Consider the following 19,774-nt stretch of genomic DNA (forward strand, 5'->3'; position numbering starts at 1 on the left):
TGTTCCTCCTCTGGTTTTACTGGAAGCGCTCAGAGTTTCTTGATTTCTTGTTCCTTTGTGATAACCTGAGAGTTTAAACCCTACGTTCCTCATCTTCCTATAGCTGTGAGTGATACAGATACTGGCTGGGCAGCCTGACTCAGAGGCCAGCTGAGACGCGAAATAAATTGATGCAAAAGCTTCTGCATACTCAGTTGAATGAGTCATAACTTCTGTACTCACATAAAGCGCTCTAGCTTTAAGAGCATGCTCTACTATTAAGGTAGTATTAAATAAGCAAGAAAAGTCTAGATGCCGTGTTCACGTGTCGGTGAATGATGTGGCGGGATATACTGCGTGGCGGGGACTGAAGGGAGGGGAGCTGACTTTCTTGGTGGTTAGGTTAATAAGGGGGTTTGGGGAGGGGTTATTCTAGTTTGTTCTACCCCTTATGTAGGCTCAAGTATAGTTCATTTTCCTAAGATGTACAGTCCTATGATGTTCCAGGAGGTAGTTGCATGTTAGACAGTCTCCCTGGAGAATTTTGCTAATTGTAGAAGTTGTTACACCGTTCGGCTTTAAAGAGAGATTAGCTGCTAAAAAAGTATTTAGAAGTAACTGAGAAAAGAAGGAAATGTAGATATTCATGTTTGGAAGGGAAATGAGATTTCTTTATAATGTAGTTTGTGTCTCATTGAGGGCTGGTATTTTTCTTCCAGAAATATTGTTTTGTTTCTTAGAACTTTTAATAGTACTGGGATTTTGACTATATTAAGAAATAAAGTATCAGTTCTCCATATACATAGAGAAAATACATTTTTATATTTTATATATGCTTATACATACAACATTTATATGTATGCACATATGGTTTAGACTTAAATATTGAAAAAAATATACATATAGGCAAGTATCTGTTACAGAAACAATGCCTGAATCGAAGCAGCCCCACACCACAGCGTTTTGCCCCGAGGACTGCGGTGAGCTGCGTCGCCAAGTCCCACTTTGCTCGGCGCAACGACAAGAGAGGTTTCATTAATGACGCGGGCCCGGGTGCTGCTGGAGAGTGCTTGAGAACTGCGAAGACTTGGCCTTGGCCAGCCTGTGAGTGAGAAAATTAGTGAGGCCTTCATAGTTTCAGTTAAAATGTCTTTTTTTTTTTTTTTTTTTTTTTTTTTTCCCCCTAACATGAATTAGAAAGTTCAGTTATATTGATGTCAATAATATGGTAACTAACAGAAGCAGGGTGGAATTCTTTCTTAGAATAATACTGGAGCAGAGTCATCTGTCACACGATCTCATTAGTTCCCCCTTGCTCGTCTGACAAAAATAAGACAGACCTGGTTTATTTATTTCTCGCTTAAAACTATTAATTTTTAAAAATATTGAGGCTGCCTTTTCTGCATTATTGTGGAAAAAAAAAAAAAAAAAAAAGAAACTCGGGTGGCTTTCCTCCTGGTTCTTTTATGGTGGCACGCCTTTGCAACCGAGTTGAATCATCTCGCGGGTTCTAAAATCAGAGGAGAACGTAACCTTGGTCAGGATCGCGGTGCATTCTGCGCAGTGCTTATTCCTGTTGCTTTCTTCCTCTTCCACTGCACACATCACGTGTGATCACCAGGACGCGACGTACATGGGTGTTTATGGGTGTAAAAATAAAACCAAAGATCCCTTCAGTGTTTTTCAAATGGACTTGTCCTTTAAATTCATCACAAAAATCTGTTCAGGAAAGACTTCGTTACCCTTGTGTAGCTATTTTTACAATGAGGGTGGTAAAACACTGGAACAGGTTGCCCAGAGAGGTAGTGGAGGCCCCATCCCTGGGAACATTCAAGGCCAGGTTGGATGGGGCTCTGAGCAACCTGATCTAGTTAGCAGTGTCCCTGCTCACTGCAGGGGGGTTGGGCTAGATGACCACTAGTGGTCCCTTCCAACCCTAAACATTCTATGATTCTATGATTCTATATGCAGATATTCTGTTATGCGTACTAAAATCTCTAATGTTTTCCGAGTACGTTTATCTTCGTGTGCAATAATCTTCATACGACTGTAAGTTTTTGGGGTTTTTTCCTCACAACGAAGAGACCCATACCTCCCAGAGGCCAGTGACTGGTGGAGATTGCAAAGCCTTTGTAGTATTTCTACGGTAGAGCCTCTCGCCTATATTCCCTTATCTAAAAGAAAATGGCCTGAAATGTTGCACCTGTCCAAGCTAATGGGTCTCTATTAATACCTAAACATCTTTATGAAGCTCAGGCGTGTTTTTCACCCCTGTGATTTAAAGTAACACATGTAACTTCATCAAAGTTACTTTTGATATATGCTTGTGCCAAAGTTGGCTCTTTCAAGAAGCTAATATGCTGAAACTAAGGCAAATATTTAACTGCTGAGGTGAGAGTGTCTTTTGTTTGCATTTGTGATATTCTAATTAAAAGCAAAGCCCCGGGGTGGGGTGGATGTGGGCAGTTAGCACAGCTCATGGAGAAGCAAGGTTTCCCCATCGGAGCTCTGGACTGGCCGATACTCACCTAAAGGAATCCGGTTGTGGGGTCAGGATGGCCTATGCTGTATCACTTTCTGTGTTCAAGTTATTTTTGTAAAATACATGAACAATACTTTCTGTTGTTGTGTCAATAATAGTGGAAAATTTACCTAACCCCAAATAATACAAAAATAGAGTACGAGAGCTATTTACAGTTGGAACAAATGGAAAGATAATGACATTAGAAAAATGTATTGATGTTTTTACATAGCTAGGCAATAAAATATTTAGGTTAAAAATAAATCTGGTGGCTTTAAGACTTAGTAGCACCCATAAGCATAAAAAATAATGTCTAAAAGCAATTTATTCTTTTTTCCCAATGATTTTTGAGCATTTTTTTTGATTATTGTCATGCGTTCAGATGGTTTAGCTTCTTCAAAGTTGCTGTTTGGGAATAAATTAACAAAAATATATTGGGGATTTAGAAGGTTTCATATCTCAGAAGATACTAAATGTTGAGTTGTACCTAAATAAATATTTTGTCCCCAGTCCAGGAAGAAATTTATTTAAAAAAAAAAAAAAAAAAAAAGATTCTTACATTTGAGCAGAGACATATGTTTTGTGGGTTGGCACCAGACTAGGATACAGGATCTTGTAGAACCAACTCTTCATACTCTAGAATATTTAGAGGAACAACATTCAAAACAAGGTGCTAGAGAATTTAAAAAAAAATAGAGAATACAGATTTTCTTTAAGATGGAAAATGTCTGGTTTGAGTCTTTTTATGACTGTCCCTTTATTTCTACTGCCATGAAGCAGTCTTTTTTTGTGTCAGTGTCAAATGAAATACAGGAATTGGATATTGTAAATAAGATAATGCGTTATTAAAAAGAAAATGTTTTAATTTCATTGGTAAATTGACATTAATTGAAGATGAGATCATAGTGACTCCTTCTGGCTGTTAGGATGATGATCATAAAATCATATGAGAAGAAAATAACAAAACACTTGGGTGCCGTTCAGCAAAATGAGCAGGTCCCAAGAGGTTTACAAGATTCCCCTGAAACGTGGTTTAACACAGAAAAAACTTTTTTTCCTGTGATGCGATGCTCAAACTCCTTTGAGAAGGCTTAGAGGTTTGGAGAACAAAATTAATGACACCCTTACAATTATTGCAGTTGTATATGAGAGAAAGGTGATGAAATCTGATAAGAAGTAACGCTTGCAACGGGAGCAGGTTTTAAATATCTGGATTTTGATTGTGCAGTTCAGTGCCAAGGAAAAAATAAAATATCTATTAACACAAAAGGCAAAGTGAGAATGATTTACTTGTCAGGCAAAAAAAAAAGTCTTTTCAGTGGCACTTAAAAAATCTGGGGAGATTTGGGTATGATTCAACTTCTTAAGAAAATTGAATGCTAGGTTTGAAGGGCAATCGATAGCAAGCCTCGACGCCATGTGCGCAAAGTCGCTTTTAGGGAAAACAAGTCACAGACTGAGCCACTTTGAAGAATAGTGGTTTAAAATGGCACAACAAAATGTTGCGGTTTTGTCCCTGTAGTTGCTCCATGTTATGTGTTCTCCCTTTAAAGAAAATGGTTTTTATTCCAGTTCCCCAGTGCGTCTTCAATTTTAAGATCTCCCTGTCAGCAGGTGTGCTTTCTGCTTTGTAACCACTGATAAGTACCTTCCAGGCTGAACTTATTAAACAAATCTGTTGATGGATTCTGCTTTGGCTTCCATACCAGTTTATTCCTCTGACTTTATTGGTTTGGCATATAAAACGAGTAAAGTACAGCCAAAGCCAAGCATAGCTAACAAAAGAAGCGTATGTCATGCCTGCACAAGATGTGGGCCCGTTGAATGCGAGGTGATCGTTTGGGGTTTAATGTTCACACGGCGTACGTTAATGCAGCAACGTTGGGCATCTCGGATCGGGTTGTTTGGTGACTTTGAGCAGCTTATCGGCAGAACTTGTTGTTGGCCTGTGTGTTTCACAGCCTGCTTCTGTGCACTTCAAGGTATTTCATCAGCCGTAGATTATGTGAAACACTTTTTTTTTTTTCCATTCCTCTCCTGCCCCTCAACCCTGTATTGAACCATATCTGAAAATGCAGTGGCAGTCTGCCGGGGCAACATCGCTTTCAGATCCTACACGGCAGCTTTTTAATACTTTAATAGGGTCATTTTGTATCTGGAATTTTTTCCCCATACCAATCCATCAACTCTCAGTTTGGCAAGCATCAAGGTGCAGTGTACATCCAATTTCTTTTTCAGATTTTTCATTAGAAAAAGAGAGTTAGCATAATCACGGTATAGCCTATGCAATTTTATTTCAGAGGCTGATCTGACAGTTACTTTTTCTACAAGGATTTTAAATATTTGGAAGCACTAGGAAGAGCAGAGAGTATCCATTTAGGTATTTGATAACTTGCTATTTTGCAGTTGTTGATTTGAAAGGTGTTTATTCTCAGGTGATGGAAGTTGGGGGGGTTGGCTTGACTTCAGAAGAAACAAACATGGACAATTCGGATAAAGCATGATCATAACGAGGAGATGAAAAATAACTTTTTGCATTGATAAAGGCAAACTGCAAAAACTTAGTGGCTTTGCTGGTAGAGATATTATGGCTTTAAGCAGCAATAAATTGTCCACAGACCCTGCCAAGTGATCTGGTGATCCGATCACCTTTCCACACATGTCCTGACTGCTGGCAATCAGATGTCCAAGGCCTGCAAATAAATAAATGAGTAAATAGATAAATAATGTTTTAAAAATATATATACTGCTTGTGTTAACCCAAATTGGATTGCTGCTGTGGTTGTACACTCTCAGGAGTTGGCAAAAGGTTTTCCTTTTCTCTGAGTCGTATTCCTCCGTAATCTGAGAAAGACTAAACCAAGTGGAAGCGACTGAGTGGAGGGGAAGATTGTTTACAAGGCGAAAGCTTTTTGACTTGATTAGTCTTCTAGTTAATTGCATCTGTTGCTAAATGAGGACTACAAGATTTCAAAAGTATTGCAGCATATGTTAGGTTATACTGGAGCCAGTGGGGCTTAAATTTGTATATAGCGTTGAGCATGTGCGGTAGGGTCGGTTGTACTGACTTAGGCTGTTATCAAACTTCCTGTCTCCCGTTACACAGCTACGCTTTGAGGTTCCTTCGTTAAGGAAATGTTCTCCAGACCAGAGAACATCAGGGCATTCTGAACGTCAGGAAGCACCTTTTTACCATGAGGGTGGTTGACCACTGGACCAGGTTGCCCAGAGAGACTGAGGAGTCTCCATCCGTGGAGATGTTTAAAGTCCAACCGGGCATGGCCGTGGGCCATCAGCTCTAGGTTGCCCTACCTGAGCAGGCAGGGTGGACCAAATGTTTTCCAGAGGTCCCTGGCAGCCTCAACTACTCTGTGGAAATTTCATTGTGGTTATAACAGAAAATGGTTTCTTTTTTTAATTAAAGAAGTTGAGACCTGGAAATAAAAAAAAAAAAATGTGTAGGTATTGGGCATTTTGGCATAAGTTGATTGCAAAGGAAGTCCTAGTTTATTAAGACTAGTTTGTTTGATTCTGACCTTACCGTAAGTGTAGTAATAAGAAATAAGAAAACAGCACTAATAAATGATATCATATGGCTATACTGTTGAATAATGTGGGGTTTTTTTAAAAACATAACTAGCATTTTTAGACATTGGTCTTAATTTAGACAATTTTAGACAACGGTCTTAAAGTTACCTTTAATTTGGCTTTACAAAGTTTAGGGAGGTGGTTTAACTTTTCATAACTTATTAATGCTTGTCATATAACACACTTCAATACTAATTTGTAATTTTATTTGTCGTCTTCTAATCTTTAACTCGTGGGATGACTACTGCTGTTGTTATTTTGGTATGATAGCAGTGAATTGCCAAGTTTGGTGTATTTTGTCTTAAATATAGTAATGCAGAGTAATCGTTACATGCCTCGAGTAGATAAATACCTTCCCGTGTAATGGTTCTGGTCTATTTGTTTTTAAGAGCAGCTCATAAGTTCATGTATTGTATGAAAAGCGCAATTTTACTTTGTGCCTTCTTAAGAAATAAATACATATTTTAAAAATCGTAAGTCTTGTTGCAACTAAGCTGACTTAAGTACTGCTTTGTGTGTTCTTCAGATCCTTATTGACGATGGTGGTCATTGGAGGCATAAATATTGAAGAATATATCATTTACAGACAGGATCTTTGAAATCTGTTTCCTTCAGACAGCAAAGGTAAGTAAAATAATTTACATTATGCATATGTATATAAGTAGTAAGTTAGGTCCTCAAAAATAACCAAAATTGAACAGCAGCTGAAGCTCAGGAGCCTGGCTTCACTTTTAACTTTTTTTAGTAAGTTTATTTATCTTACTAATGTGAAAAATAAGCTACATGGAAGGAGCTCGGCTTCTTTTCCTCCTTTCAGTTCCAAGAATACAAGTCCTTAGCTTGTTTTTTTCTGTATTTGATGTTATTCTTTCTTTCGTACAAGTTTTTCATACCATGAGGTCATTTGCAATATCCGTGTGTGATACTGATGATAACCAGGGAAAACTTATGTATCAAAATCCAAAAAGGAGTTGGGCATGGGGATTACTACTCAAAAACCCAAAAATTATGTGGAAAAAAAAATTGCCAGCAGCAGGCAAAGTAAAATAGTGGTCAATCTCTTGAAGTTTTCTGTGGGAGTTTAGAAATGTGACTTCTTTTTAACTGGATATTAGAGACACAAATCTGATGTGCCCTCTGCTTGTAGTGTGTATTTTGAATGTGCGGGCTTTGGATCAAAACAAATGTTAGATGTTCAAGAGAGGTTTGTTTGTGTGTTATTTTTCCTATTTTGAAACTAACTGTATAAAACATACCAGGTAATATGGGAAGAATTTTTTCTGCTATGGAAATGGAGTTAATTTTCCCACTCATTATCTGCTGTTAATTTAATGTGTGGCAATATCTGAAATTTAGTGATGATTATATGGCAGTAGATTTTTGGTTAGCTGTACAGCTCGTCTATGAGCAAACCAATTAAGACATAATTTCAGAATATAATTGAACTCCTAATGGGGCACTTTAATTCACTAGAAATTTACATATTTGCCTTTCTTTGTTTTAGTAGACAGGTCCAAAATGAGGGTACAGCTTCATTTTTGAACTTCTGAATACAGCAACTTCAGCTGAGACTTTTCAAAATGAAGCATGTAAAATGCTGTTGAATAAGAGGATGGATAACTTCATGAATAAGCTACTTAGTTCTCAGATCTGAACTTTGAATAGCTCTCATTAGCTGTTTGTTTGAAGAATAAAACTTCGTGTGTTGTTAGGATGCTGTGGCCCTATTGATATTCCTTTCACCTGCAGCGCAACACCGTGCGAGTGCAACACAGTGAAAACTGATCTACTTAGTAGAAAGTTTGCTCAGTGTTCAGAGCTAACCTTCTTCATTGAGGCATGTCAGGGCAGCCGTGATCTGCTGGGAAAGGGCTTTTTCTGCACATCTTTATGAGTGATTTTTCAAGCAGTCTGAATAGAAAATTACTGGAACTGCATAGTTAGCCCAGACCCAGCCGGATGGAGCGTCTGGGCTGGGATACGCAGGGTTGGAGTTCTCTCTCTTGCTTCTGCGTTACAAAAATGAAGGACCTCATTTATGTAGTGTTCATAGCGCATTTCTCTTTTACTGCCCGTTCAGTATCTGTTTACATAAGTCAGGACTCCCCTATGAAACTCTTCTTACTCTTTTGAGGTTTTTTTCATCCCAAACTTAACAAGGGCACTAAAACATTATCTTTTTCAAGTATACCACCATATGCAGTGGACACTGGCAGATGTATCGGGGCTAACACAGCTCTGGGTCCATGGGGTTTTGCATGGTTCTAAGTTTTCTCAGCTCCCAGACGATGCTGCAAGAGAACAGCAGATGGGAAAAAGTTAAAAAGTGAATTACATGATCTAAAATAACGAAACAGACAGTAGCTGTTTGTTAGAGGAAAGCTCAAATTAAGAAAGAGATGAGGGTGGTTCTCTTTTTTTTTTTCTTTTTTCTTTTTTTCCCTTTTTTTTTTTTATTTTTACCCCCAGAACGGAAGACTTTTTTTCGTTTAGAAGATAAACACTACTGAGCTGAGAGGGGTTATTTATACCTCTGCCATACTGAGGTTACGTCTTGGGGTTTGTTTTGTTGTTACCATTTCCTTCAAGGATAGACCTTTGAGTATGTTTTTGTTCGTTCTAAAATGGGCGCCTACAACTTTTGGTAAAGGAAAACCAAATGTTTTGGGGGAATAATTATCAAAGTTTGCGTTTAGGTTAAGAAGAAACATTTTTTTGTGTGTGTGAAAACTGGGACAGGGAAGGTATTTCTTTCTGTAAGGTTAATGCTTTACTGGTTATTTCCTTAAAGTTTTAATAGCTACATATGGATAAACCTCAGAATGCTTCTACGAAATCCAAAAAAAACCCATTTACCTCTTATTCTCAGCATCTTAGCTCTTATTTTGTACTCTTTTTGTCTACCGAAACTAAAATGTTCACAGCTGTATAGGTATGTGCAAGCACTGTTTCTATTCCATTTGATCTATTTTTAAATGCAAGGGCTTTTTGTATTTAATACGCATTACTGTGCTTGCAGTCTAATACTTCAAAACCTTAGTGACCTTGGTTCACCCACTTGTACCTTGTACATTATCATGCAGTCTTTAATTATATGGTAACATGCTATTTTTCTCCATAGAAGGAAATTCTTGCATTAAATAGATGGCACTTAATCAGTATGCAGCTATCTAGTATTTTTAATTGTTCAGTGTGTGGTTCCAGATCTTCTGTACTATATAATTTTCAAACCTTGCTCTGCAGATAGAATAAGTATTTACCTGTATTCTTTACTGTACATTTTAGCAACAGGTTGTTTTCTCTAAGACTTTCTGGCAAAACCCAATCTCTGAAGCCCAGGTTATTTTCAGTTCTGTGAGCTTCCCTTGCCAGCTCTTTCGATGGGCTGCTGGGGTTTGTATACTTTTTACAGTAGTTGCAGAACCAGGGTGCTCACTCCATGGAGATTCTTTCAAGCCAGAAAAGTGAGAGCAGTGATCCTCCGTGAAAAGCATGGGAATTGAAAGGATTGTTGGCCGAGGCATCTTTCTTTGAAGTCATGGTTTCATTCTTCTTGGTTCTCAGGTTCACATCCAGCCGTTCTTACTTGTATTCTCGTTCCTTGTGTGTCTCATGTCCTGCATATCTGTTTTCATTCTCCCTCATCCAAGTAATTTCTAATGTTAGCCAGTTTCTATTTCAAGTTCGTTATCCGTTCTCGCACAGAATCAGTCTTCCCTCATTTCACTTACTTTCCAGAGTTACAGTTCTATTCTGGCTCCAGATTTGTACCCCTTTTTCTCAGGGTGAGTCTGCACAGATGGGTATTGAAGGTTGCCCATCTTTCTACCCATGCTCTGAGTCAGCTGAAGCAAGTCAACTGCAGTACAACAGCCTCGTCGCTACTTCGGCGTGACGGTGAGGTGCTACGGAGGAGCCGCGTCTGCCTCTGTGCTCTGCTAGGAAGGTTATGCACAACCGTAACGCAAAGATCAGCCCTTTGCCAAATGGTGTCCTTATGGTGCATATAGTGCACCTATAGTGCATAGGTACATTGAAACTTCGCCTGTCCAAACCTGTACGTTTCAAAAAGCTTTAAATTGTGTATTAGAAAACCCTTTGGAACTTGATGGGTATTTTTGATATGCATATAGCAGTTTTAGCATGAACACTGTGTATTTTTCTTAGCCCTAAACTGAGCTGGCACTTACTGATTTGTGGTTTTTATTTCAGCATGTGTAAAAGACCAGAATGATACATTACAAGTCCTCATAATTTTTTTTTTGTTGTTGATCACGTAGAAGGGTGCAAAAATATATTAGAGATATATAGCATTAATAAAATAGAAAACCGGTTATGCAGACTTAAGGAACGTGAGTGAGATTTACATCTGTTTCTTCTGTTTTATCTTTTTAAACAGTACATGGAAAATTCCAGTAGCTAGATAGAATTTTATACTGTGTGATAAAATGATAGACATGTTTAGTCCCCTGTGCCACCTCCAGCTGCAAGCTGTGTAGTCTTTGAGAACTTTCTGAACTGCGTAATTCTGGGAATCATGATATATCACTGCACAAAATCGGGCCTCTCACTATCCAAACTTCAGTATTTATAAGGCTGTTTAATTATACTGAAGTATATAACATACGACTTGGCGCTGCATACACAGTGCTTCTCTAAATAGTTTGTCTTAGAACTGTGTCATTACTAATGTTTTGATTGTAGTTATTCTAAGACAGAGAAGGAACAGTGTCATGTTGCATCATTTTTCTCCCTAAAGCAGTCTGCAGTCCCGATTGACGGACAATTTTTTCTGAATTGTCGTTAAAGCCAAGGAGCCCAATTGTCTTTTCTGAAGCCCTAATGTTTTTCTGAGAACAGTCGATTCTCTCTCTCATGTTTTAATATGAAAGGGTAGGTTTTTTGTGAAATCCCAAGTTACTTTCTCTAACGCAAGGTATAAACTAATTCTACCTTCTTAAATTTAATAAAGGGAAACCTAATTAATTTGAAATTACAGAAATTATTTAAAGTATTTTGGAAAAAAAGATGATACTCCTATAATGTTGCTCTACAACATCACTACTTTTAGGTACATTTTAGATCCCAGTTTTAGGGTACTGTTTAAATATAATAATCAGATAAGTCATTCTCTGCCTTAGCAGGAAATTTTGTACCTCTTCTGCCAAGTTTTTCACTTTTTGCCAGAGCAAGAAGTTTGTTTTCAACGGTCTCTGACTCTTTTCCAGCTGGTCCTTCTGAAACAATTTTCAGATAAAATATGGGCTGACATTTTGAACTTTGTTTTGAAGTAGATACTGTAAATAAATACTGCAAACTACAAGGGCTTTCCATTTTGAAAAATTGGGACGGAGGGCACCCTGAGCAAAAGTAAATATTCCCAACACATTTTTTTTGTTACCAAATTAATCAAGCTCAGTGGTTTAATTGTCATTTCAAAGTTAAATAATGCAAAAATTTCTAATACTGCAGTACATCTTTTAAAAATTAATAACATCATATCAAAACTGTTAAAATTCAGCTTTTTTGACTTTTAATTTTTCTTAGCAAAGCTAGCCATACACGTACACAGCTTCTGAGTTAGTTCTCTAAGGCTTCTTACAGTCACAGCAACCTGGATGTCTCCAGAAAGTTGTGGGGTTTTTTTATTATTTCAGTTTGTGATGTTAGAAAGTTTTACAAATATCCATCTTTATGTTTTCCTGTGATGCATCACAAAATTTCTGTGAAGTAAAAGCCACATCATCTTTGTTTTTCCTTAGAGCTATGGGTTTAAAATAACAGGTAGTAGCACTACTGTCATTATGTGTTAATTACATAAAATATTTAAAAGAAGAATGCAGTTAGAATGTAGTATCTACAAGAAACCAAATTATTCTTTTTTTGTTGTAAGACCAAACCAAATTCATATCTTCAATTTTGGTTTTTATAATTCCTTCTGAAAAAACAGTGCTCTAAAAAGAAGCTCAAGGGTAGGAAATTTAAATGTAGCTGCTAATGAAAACCTAGGAAACCATTATTTTTCTTTACGTGAAGATGGCCTGAAAGGTTGTGGAGGTGGAGGTTTTTTCCATTCTGCTATTTAAATTTGTTTTATTTTCCCCTTACTGTAAATTCACATCCTTGAAGGCCCACTATCATGATAAGAGTCTATCAAAATGGTTAAGGAAAGTGAAAATACAAAAAAAGAGAGATGTCTGTGCTGTGTTTCATCAGCCAGTGGTTGGTTTGGATAACTGGTGCTGATGATTCTGACCCAGACACAAGTGTCCCCATAGCAAAGACCTGGCCAAGTTGGCTTTTCTCCTCGTTTCTGTCCTCGTTCTAATGTGCAGGGAGAGGGCGCAGGAGCTTTCCTTGACCCTGTGCTGAGCTGTTGTCAATCGTCTCCAGTTAAGCAAGAATTTGGTTCTGTAAAGGCAGTGGAGGGAGTGGATGAACTCTTGGCACTCCCACGGCTTTGCGTACAGCCCTGGGTTGAAGTTGGCACATTCAGCTTGGATCACCAGTGTTTATCCACATCCGATCTGGCCTTGTATCACCAGGAGCTGCAATTTATATATTCCACGAATAACCACAAGAGCTTTCCTGCAATGAGAAATAAGAGCTTTGAAATCAAGCTAATTCTTGGTTTTGTCGGTTTATCTTTAAACGAGGCAGCGTCATTTTTCAAATTCTTATCTGGCCTCTATCGGCATATCTCTGCTAAAGGGAGATCCCTACCCCAGTTAGTTTCTGCTGATCCAGCTCAGTGAATCTCAGACATCTTTGTCTCTTCTCTTAAAAGCGTTTCACAGAACTGGGATCCTTCTAAATTAAAACCAGTGATGCTTTTAAATTCATGCTCATGCAAAGTTCCCGAAGAAAAGAGCCACTCTTCCTCTGAAAACCGGTGGTGATGCTCCAGAGCTGTCATTCAAAACAGAATGTTTATTTTTATTTTTTTACCACATTCCTGAAAAATATTAATGAGAGGTAAGATTTTTCACCAAGATGCTTCAGTGATTGCCATAGTTGGCTTTAACTTAGTCTCCCAAACTTAAGATTACATCATTTCAAAGGATTCATTAAATTTCTTTTGGTTTTTATCCTCGGTGTATGAAAGTTTATTGGTACCATTCTGAGAGTGGGGACAAACATACTTAAGCTTAGGAAAAGAATAGGCGAAATAAACTTTCCATTTGAAACGCATCATGAAAAGTTAAAATCTCATCTCTTTTGATCAGCTCCATCCATCTGTTGAGCCCTTAATATGGGAAGTAAAATTATTTAGGACATAGATCCCAGCATGAATTTTCCAAAGTAACTGTAATGTCTTTGGGATGCATGTTGTTTAGATGCTAGAAAACAAAATGCTATTATTTTTATACTATTGATACATAAATGGAATTTTTCATTGTTGAATCTTGTGTATAATTTGGTAGTAGTTTCTGAGAAGGTAGCTACATGACAGAGATCTCACTTCATAGCTGTCCTGATAAAGGGAACAGGAAATAGCAAAGGAGAGCTGGCCACAGGTGCAGACGAACAAAACCTTTATATTACGTGTATTATAATGTATATAATTTAACCTCACCTAAATAATTCTGACAAAGCATTTTTGCTTATGCTAGTAATTCTTGTATGGAAGTTTTATAAATTTTCTAGTGTAGACATTTATATTGGTTCATGTATATATCTTTTTTTTTCCTTTAATTTTCTTTTTATCTCAAGCATAATTTAAGTGTTTGAGTGACAGCAAGTGACATTTTCACAGGACAGATTCTGTAGGCAAATGAACAGTTGACAGTAGGCATAATGGCAGCCTGGAATAGTCTGACATGTAGGTGTTCTGCCTGGAAGAAACTCTTTGTGTTGAATGAAGTTCTCATGTAGTAGCTTTCAGTTTATATTGTATTCTCATAGTATAGAATTAAATATATACCCATGACACATATGCTTGAGATGGGTTTTTTTTTTTTACACAATTTCATCTCTTGAAGAAGAAACAGTATTGCATAGTCTGAAAGGAAATTCAACAGATAGATACTGGCATTAGTCAGAGTCCTTGGCTTTTGCATTCTGTAGATGTGAAAGTCAGATGTCTTCCGAAGTGGATAAATGCACTGTATGTTCCCATACAACATCTCTGTCATTAGTTAGGAACAACATAGAATAAAGGTCTTGATTTTTTTTGAAAATGGAAGGGAGCACTTGGTCATCAGTTGCATGCCAACTTCTGGCCTCTCTGTGGCCTTATAAAACCCAAATACTGAGCCTTGTGCAATATTGGTAAAGTTATTGAGTACCTTGCATATAGTACAAAATTTCACAGCTGGAGAAAAAGTAAGAAAACTTTATCTGATTAAAGTTTAATGACAGTATTTCTGTTGGCTTGCAGAAGATTAGATAACTGCTGCTAGCTGAAAAACATGATGAAGTCACCGTTACCTTAGATGATATTAGTATGTTATTTTGTCTGTACCGAAGGTTGGTCAGTAGATTATTTTACTCAAATACCGTTCTGTTACAATACCATTTAAAGTGTAAAAATCTTAGTAAACCATCTTTAACTGTTATATCAACAGAAATTTATGCACATGCCTTGATCAAGTTAATACTTATTAAAATTGGTTGTGATCTTTAGAAAACAATTACTTGGAACCGGCGATGCTAGAGAAAAGCACTGTTGCTCCTGCAAAAGGTCATTTTAAAACACACTGCAAATTCTTTCATATTATGAAACTGCAAAACGTGTCTCTTCCAGTGTAGCAAGTTAGCAAACCACTGATTTAGATGACATTACTTAAAAAATGCCTCATTACCAATATTTAGCTGATGCTGTCATCTGTCGTGAATGATATTAAGAGTATGAATAGCCCTGATACCTTATCTGCATATCTGAAATCCTGTAAAAACCAGGCTGAGAAGAGCAAAAACTGAGCCAGGCACCTTCCTCAACACGATGGTATAAAATTTGGTGGTTACTACCAAATGTGCTTCCATAATTCAGTTGGTTTTCTGTTTGCTTCGTACTTAAGACTTCTTTCTATCTTTTCAGTGGAAATTATTAGGAAGTAGTACATACATAAAAATGATCTTTTTAATGATTTTTCTTAAATTGGATTTTGTGATGATCTAAAATTTGAAATACATTTGAAATCTCTAAAAATAGATATGTTATTTCAAATGACAAAACAAACTCACCTTTTGTCTACCTGTTTAAGATGGTGGGAGTACCACCCTAAATACACCTATTTTTATTTAGTCCCTTTTCTTAAAAAAAAAAAAAAAGAGCCTTGTGTTCACCATGTGAGCAGAATATTGACATTTCATTTTTGTGGCACAAAAGATCTTGTAAAATGGTGTCTTTTTTGCCCTGTTAGGACATAAGATCTTTCTAGGTTCTTGTTAGCAAAACGGGTCATTGCTTTAGGATGGCTCTACTGGTACATTTTACCAAAAAGCTTGTCGTTCCCAGTTTAACTGACGAAAAATAAGGTAAATGTCCACTGTGACAGCTGTGTGGGACTCTGTCGTTCAGCTGTAAGATACGGTGTTTGAAATCCTTTCTATCATGCAAGAGGGCAAGTCACAGGTTTGACACAGATGTTTCCGAATGAGGTTTGATGCCCTCAGACTCGATTATCATGATTGTCCTATCTAAACATATAAAACTACGCGTTCTTTATGAATAGTTTTGATTTGGGCTACAGGAATGCGAAGCTAAAATCCCATCTGAGACAGTAAAAGATGGTTTATAATTACAGATGAACCAGCCCGGCTGCAGCTGCAGGGAGGGGGTAGGGAACAAGCTGCTGAGACTGAACGGCAAGGTCCGGAGATGTGGACCACACACCGCATCAGACGGTGGTCGCTTGGGGAGCAGGGTGAAGAGAGACAAGCTGTGTTTCCCATAGCTGCTGCCTCTTTCCCCGGTGAAGCAGACTCTACAAACTCACGCGTAATGCACAAAGTTATATTTAAGTCCTTTTGCAAAAGAGTAAAGTGCAGCTGATCAATGACAAAATGCTTTCAAGCTAGAAATGCTCGTTGTAAAAGCAGTTGGACATAGGTGCTTTGGCTATGTCTTCCATCTTTCTATCTACTCTGATTATTTTACTTTCCTGCCCAAGACAGGTCTTGTCTCTTTTTTTTTTTTTTTTTTCTTTTTTTTTTTTCTGGGCATCTAAGGGAGAGTAAGGGAATTTAAAAGCCCAAAGGCCAGAAGAGACAGCAGTGACTGGTTTATGGCTTCCTTCAGCATGCAGACTATCACTTTTTGCAGAACCAGGATTAAAGTTTGCCTGTTCAAAAGCTTCTTCGACCATTCACCATTCTTCTTCACCATTTCACCTAGAAAATGTTTCATAGAATCGTAGAATCATAGAATGGTTTGGGTTGGAAGGGACCCCTAGAGGTCATCTAGTCCAACCCCCCTGCAGTGAGCATATTTAATTACCTATAATAGTAAGAAATAGCTTTTTATGTAAAATATATAAAACTAATATCGCTCTACCTTTCATCTGGAAGGCCTTAAATATTTACTCTTTTTTTTTATACGTACAACATCTTTCATAATTGTATTGCTGCTTGTTGCTGTTACAGCGGGGTATACTTCCTTCATCTCCCTTGGCTGTACATGTGCTTCAGCATTTTCTTGCGCTATTTGAAAAAGGAAAAAATGATGCCCATTGGGAAAAGTTTGTGAAAGCTGTTTATGTGAAAATGATGTGCCAAACAGTGTGCAAAGAAGCCCAGCCCAGCGTACTTTTGCTATGGCTCTCTAGCATAAAATTGATACATGGTGTACTAAGTTTGCAGCTATGCCACTGATGTGCCTTATTGCTTTATCCCCTAAATTGTTGATAGAAACAATGTGGTAGTTGTTAAGTAGAATTTAGAGATTTTTTTTTTGGAGGTTGAAGCATTTATTTAGGCTAGTGCTAGCCCAAATATATAGTAAACCACAAAATTCTGGGATATGGAAAAATTGTGTTGCTGTATATTTAGAGCCTATGCTCCAGGTACAGACTTTGGCAGAATCCCTCGGTGCTCTGTGACCGGCACGGTCTGTCTGTTCCCATTATCGAGCTCTTTTGGAGGAGCAGCTAAAGCCCTAAGTGACTTTTGGGTTCACTTCAGGGGGATTACATTTTTGACTGGAAGGGAAGAAGAGTCTGACTTCTTCCTCCGTGATCAGTTCCTAAAGCCAGAACTAAGTATGTAAGAAGCTAAAACCAGTTTAGCCCTTCAGGCTGGGAACTGAACTCTGGCTGAAGGGAAGGAAGGCAAGGAGAGGTTGCAGGGGACTATAGGCTCTTCCTTATGTGTTGGAGTAGCAGGGCTGTGTTCCTTACAGTAAGTTTTAGCTTGGATTCAAGGTCATATAATAATTATGATAATGGGATGTATTCACGGGGCGGGAACATACAAAATATCTACTGGACAGATAGAACAGTAAATTATTTGTTTAGGTAGAAATAGGAATTTATAAAATATGAATCTAGGATTGAACTATATGTTTTAGCCTTGAACTAAACCGTGGTCATTTAGTGATGATTGAAAGGGGATTTTAAAGTAGACAAATTTGAGGCTACCGTCAGTGTTCGTACGCAATTACTGAAGTCTGAGATAGGTCCTAGCTCTGTGGAAGTTGATGGCAGAACTGAAAAAGCATTTCAGTTATGTTCACAAAGTACAGTGCTGTACTGATTGAAGTGTGTTTCATTGCTATGTTTTGGATAGGCATCTCATTCGAGATACCTAGCCCTTCTGGATTTGACACATTTAGGTATTTTTGCAGCATGTTTTATAATACGAGCTCTAGGCTACAGGCTCCATATCAGTTAAATTTTTCTTATCTGTCCTTGAACTCATCTAGTATTTAGTCCCGTCTAAAAACTGTTCGTAGGCAGCATTAAGGAATGCTGTCTGAATGCTGAAGCCATCTCTGTCGTTCATCTTCATGATTCTTTTGCTCTAACGAAAGGTAAAAATTAATGATTTTGTAGGAGTGTTGAAGATGTTTCTAATGAGGTTCTCTTGTGAAGATTTTCTAATGAAAATAAACATGGATTTTTTTTTTTTAGTAGATTTTTCCATAACTTCTGCAATGTGGTGATTTAAGTTAAATAAATTACTAGAATCAGGGTTTGGCCAACGAATGTAAATGGTGGGGTAACTTCTGACACATCTGCATTTGTCCAAATCAGTCATACGCATTTGTTGTGTACTGTTCAAAGTTCTCTGCTCTGTGTCTGCTGAAGAAAAGCTCTCCAGAAATTGGTGTCTGACCATGCAGTTGCCCACATCTTTGATGACTACATAGACAGTCCTTTGCCCCTAGGTACCTAAAGCATGCATTTTCAGGTGGGTTCCGCTTACCTGTCTTGGGGCACCGTTCCTCCCTGAGCAGTTCCCCCCGTAGAGGCAACGTGCCCTGATCTCGTCCTTGCCCACTGCAGTTCAAGGCTTGACAGTAAAACAAAATACAGAAGTATTTCTGAAAGCAGAGAACGCTGAGTTAATACTTTCAAGACTTGGAAGCAAAAGAGTACAATAAAACCACAAACCTAATGTGTGGTTCTAAAGAAAATATGCTAAAATAGCTAAAAACATCCTACACCTTCAAGGCACTCTTTGAACATTAGAAGAACTTGCATTTTATCTAATTTTCACTCGCTTCACCCTCCAATACATGATCTTGGTGTAGTTTCAAATGCAAATGTTGCTGATCTCTAGAGCCTGTATGCTTTTTACCTTTGTCACTTCATAACTACTTAATAAAGTGTGGTAGGGCTAGCTGTCTACCTAATTAGGTTGATTTAATTTTTTAACACTCCGCTTTCGATAGATTTCACATATGATATCTTTGGATGTATTTTGACAGGAGTACAAGATTTAAGGCCTTTGGCCAGTCCTTTTCAGGAACCAAACTGTCTCTTCATCTGTTGTTGTTTCAGTGGTTCATGCGTAGAAGTCCAAAAATGGCTTTAGAGATTTGGGATGCAGGAGGAGAGCTTTCCTGCATGTCTGTTAATTTACTCTGATCTGTATTGGTGCCAAAAAAAAAAAAAACCCACCCAACCCTGATGACTCACCAGGAGAAGGTTTCTATTCTGTCTGAAGTACTTACTGGATGTTTCACTAGTACGGTGGTGACTACAACATTTGATGGAAGGACATCAACAGCTAGTGCTTTTGTGATAGGCTCTTGCATGGTGTGGGCAGTGGTTCTCCATGCTTCAGGTTCTAGATTGTGCCAAGGCTTTTGACAGAAGCTGCACATTTCCATTGGGCAGTGTGTATCCAGGAGGAGATAGAACTGAGTAAATCGGTTTGGGAAAACTTGTAGTCATTAGGTGTTTAAAAAATACCAGGTTTTGCAGCATTCCAAAAAATGCTTTCAGAAAGAAGCTTAATAGCTGAGAACTTCACCCTGTTAAAGGTAGTGTACCTCAACAGTTGGGTATCCATAGGTTGTGCGTGGGATGATTAAAGGGGCAGGAGGAAGCCTCACACCTAGGCTGCAGGACTCGGTGACACCTGCCCAGTAGTAACAGCACATGTAGAATCATAGAGTCATTTGGCTGGAAAAGACCTTTAAGATCATCGAGCCCAACTGTACCTGTCCACCACTAAACCCTGGCCCTCAGCACCGCCTCTGCCCGGCTGTTAAATCCCCCCAGGGCTGGGGACTCGACC

General features: G+C 38.1%; 1 protein-coding gene across 1 annotated transcript in view; it reads left to right on the forward strand.

The window, feature by feature from the left end:
• The window catches only part of MBD5 (methyl-CpG binding domain protein 5), a 128,271-nt gene that overhangs the window by 25,622 nt on the left and 82,875 nt on the right, over positions 1–19,774 (forward strand). The window contains 1 exon segment of the mRNA XM_035898934.1: positions 6,615–6,712. The gene's annotated coding sequence lies outside the window, so the exon portion shown is untranslated.

Source organism: Egretta garzetta, unplaced genomic scaffold (assembly GCF_000687185.1).
Source record: "Egretta garzetta isolate BGI_Z169 unplaced genomic scaffold, ASM68718v1 scaffold208, whole genome shotgun sequence".
Taxonomy (NCBI): domain Eukaryota; kingdom Metazoa; phylum Chordata; class Aves; order Pelecaniformes; family Ardeidae; genus Egretta; species Egretta garzetta.